Genomic DNA, 3,803 nt, shown 5'->3' with positions numbered 1-3,803 from the left:
GATAAATTTTGACCAAGATGAAGATGAAAGATTGTCAACACACAAGCGCAAATCATGTGCCACATGAGTTATTGTGGTATGGTTAGAATTTGTCAATTGCGCTTTGTGTACTAACCCATTCTATGTGTTTTCTATGTCTGTGTGGGCTAGGTGGTTCTCATGGACTTACATCAAGAGAAAGATTTCAAGTGCCCATGAGAGGATGACATCAAGTGATGATGATCATGGTTTATAGGGGCAAGTTCAAGATAGGCAGTCTGGAGAATTACATGCTTGAAGCTTGCAGATGATCATGTGATGGACACATGAAGATGAATGCAAAGCAAAGCTTCCCACATTGTGTATGGGGGAGCTACTTGAAGACTTCACCAATGTCTTGCCTTCAGCTTGAGCCAAGAAGAAACATCAACATCAAGCTCAAGTGAAAGGCTCGAGTCAAAGGTATTAGTTCCTTTGACGTTAGTGTTGTGGAATGATGACCACCGAAGAAACACATACACTCAATAATGGATTCTCGATAGCTATGTAGTATAGCTCTTTTATGATTCTTGAGTTATAGGGATCCCACACTATTAAGAGGGGATCAAAGGGGTTCGTGATGGATTTGCTCAAGTCAACATCGGGTTCATGATGGATTTGCTCAAGACAACATCTTCTCTACACAATTCCACTCCTATCCTATATATCAAAGAAAATCAAAGCCAAATAGGTTCCCCAAATCTAGGATAACACCTTTGCATATTTGGCATCCCCCATTTTGGTTGATCTTGGATGGTTCTCTATGCGAGTACCTGGAGTTTTTCCATAGCTTCAAAACAAGCCCAAGATCATCAAAATCGGAGTTCGTATGAAAAAGTTATGCATGTTTTACTTTCGGTATGCTGGCTGTTTTCTGCGGGGACGGATGTTCCGGGCAAGTTCCAGGGAAAGTTCCGGGTTAACCAGAGAGTTTGCACATATCTGGTCCAAAGGGAGCCCAGAAGTTCCGGGCCTCCCGGAAGTTCCAGGGGCCAGAAGTTCCGGGCCAAGTTCCGGGCTAACCAGAAAGTTTGCACATATGTGTCCAATAGCTGGCCCGGAAGTTCTGGGCCTGCCCAGAAGTTCCGGGCTGCATTTTTCTATGCGTAACGGGCAGATTTGGTGGGGCACTATATAAGGCACCCTTCTTCCCCATCGAGAAAGAGCTTTTTGGATCTGAGATTTCCCCATTCTTTTGAGTTCTATCCTCCTCCCCCAAGTCTCAAAACTCCAATCCATTTGGGGGAAAACTATCCCATGGATCTAGGGTTCATTTGTTGACCTCATCCATTGTTCCTCTCCTCTCCCATCCCTCCATATCATTAGTTGCTTTTGGTGGGATTTGAGAGAGATGGATTTGAGCCTTCTCGTGCTAGACCCCGAAGAGATTTGTGAGAGTTCTTGAGAGAGATTTCATCCAAGCATACACCAACTCCTACTCTCTCTTTTGACCAAAGCACTTTGTGATTTGACCAAGTCTTGAGCATTTTTTCCCTTTATCTTGTTACTCTTGTAGGTTGGAGACTCCTAGGCAGCAGGAGTGCTCCGGTGAGGAATCAACTTGTGATTTGTCCCCCGAAAAGTTTGTGAAGGTTTGGAGGCTGCCTCAAGGTCTACCACTAGTGGTTGGGAGTCACCTTCATGGTGATATCTCAAGGAGAATAGGGTGAGCCTTCGTGGCATTGGTGTGCCTTCGTGGTAACATCCACCTCTCTAACGGTGACTAGCTTCCCTCCAAGGAAGTGAACATCGGGATACATCCTCGTCTCCGTGACTTTGGTTATCCCTAACCCTAACTCCTTACTTGTGGTTTACTTTGGTCATTTGACCATGCATTCACTATATCTTGTTGTCCTCATTATATTGTGGTGGTTCATTATATTGTGTTGTCCATTTCCTTGTAGAGATTATTTAGGCCTACACTTCATATTCCGCAATTCATACTTGCTACTATTGATATACTTTGTGATTAGTGTGAATTACTAACTTGTGTCATACACTTCCATATATTGTGATATTGCTCAAGTAAATTTGTGTAACTTACTTGAGTTTTCTTGTATCAGTCAATTCCATATATTGTGATATAATTTGTGTAAGCTTGTATTGCTTACTGGTGGTTGTGTGTATTATTCATTTCCATATCTCGTGATATACATTGAGTAAGTTTGTGTGACTTACTTGTGCTTACTCATATCCTCGTTAGTCTCATCTTGTTTATGCTAAGTTGTTGGTGCACTTAGTGAGCCTAATATATTTAGGATTTGTGCTTGAAAAGTATCCGCTTAGTTTATTTCCGCATTAGTATATAGACAAATCCATAAAAGATTTTAAAACGCCTACTCACCCCCTCTAGGCGACATCGTGGTCCTTTCAATTGGTATCAGAGCCCGGTCTCTCCTTATTAGGCTTCACCGCCTAGAGAGTAACGATGTCGACTAGTGAACTAGTGCACGATGGCACATTTTGTTTTAATGGCACAAATTACATTATGTGGAGATTACGCATGCTTTGTCACTTTCGGTCCATGTGTCCAAATGCTTTGCGGATTGTTGTTATAGGGGATTCAAATCTAAAGTATGGACAATCTCCTCACTTGAGGATATGCATCTTGATAGTCAAGTTTTGAGTGCCATTGACCAAGCTATATCCTTCGAAGTGTTTAAGGAAATCTCAACTTGCAAGTCGGCTCATGAGGCTTGGACCAAACTTAAACATATATATGGTGGGCCCAATCTTGATGAAGACAATATTCTTTTCGGGGAGTTAATGGAGGAGTTCTCCACATTTTTAAATCATGAAGAACTCTCTATTGCTTCCACCTCCAATTACTTGGACACTTCAATATCTTCCACTTCACCAACATGTGGCATGCCACAAGGTAATGACATGGTGAGTGAAGAAATATCATGTGATGATATGCTTGATCTCCCATGTTGCCATGATAGAAATGCTTTGGTTTCCTCTAGTTGTCCTATGACTAACCATGTAGAGGAAATCAAGAAAGATGAGGCATGCTTGATTGATGAAGAACCCTCTTCTCCAAAAGAATCATCATCAACCCCTAATAGCAAGAGGTAATGATGAGGTATCATCTTCTCTTAGTGATAATGATGATAGTTGTAATGAGGATGATGATGATGACTTGACTCAAAATCTCTATGAGATTGGGAAAACTCTTCATAGAGCTAAAAACAACACTTATAAAAGGTTCCAAGATGTTCTTGCTTGCTTTCAAAAACGTAATGACTTATTTCTTAACGAGCAAGCAAAAAGTGAACAACTTGAACATGAACTTGCTAAGGCTGATCAATGTCTTAGTGATTTGAGGTCTTTAAAAGAAGAGGTTGAAGTTACTCATTGTAAACTTAAAGAGGATTTTGAGCACCTTGACCTTGGCTACAAGAATGTCAAAGGAGAGCTCACCAAACTTTCTAAGTCTCATGGGGAACTTCAAGCTACTCATGCGGAGTCTCTAGTTTCTACATGCTCATCTCATATTGATAATGATGCTGGTGCTACTAACTCTATCTTGTGTGAAGCATCGATATTAAAAGAAAATGTTGAGCTTAGGACTCAACTTGATTTTCTAACTAGCAATTATGGGAAATTGGAAGAAAGTCATGAAAAGCTCTCGGGCACTCACGAGGATCTTCTAATCTCTCATGATGGGCTAAAGTTAGCTCATGAGGCTATGGTCACCAAGGTAAAATCGTGTGAGTCTCATGTGGATATTATCACACCTTCTACTTGAAACACCTTATTGCCATGTGCTAGTCCTTGCAATT

This window comes from Triticum urartu, chromosome 3A (genome assembly GCF_056163025.1).
Source record: "Triticum urartu cultivar PI428250 chromosome 3A, HENAU_Tu73, whole genome shotgun sequence".
In the NCBI taxonomy this organism is placed as follows: Eukaryota; Viridiplantae; Streptophyta; class Magnoliopsida; order Poales; family Poaceae; genus Triticum; species Triticum urartu.
Note: the sequence above shows the minus strand (reverse complement) of the source record.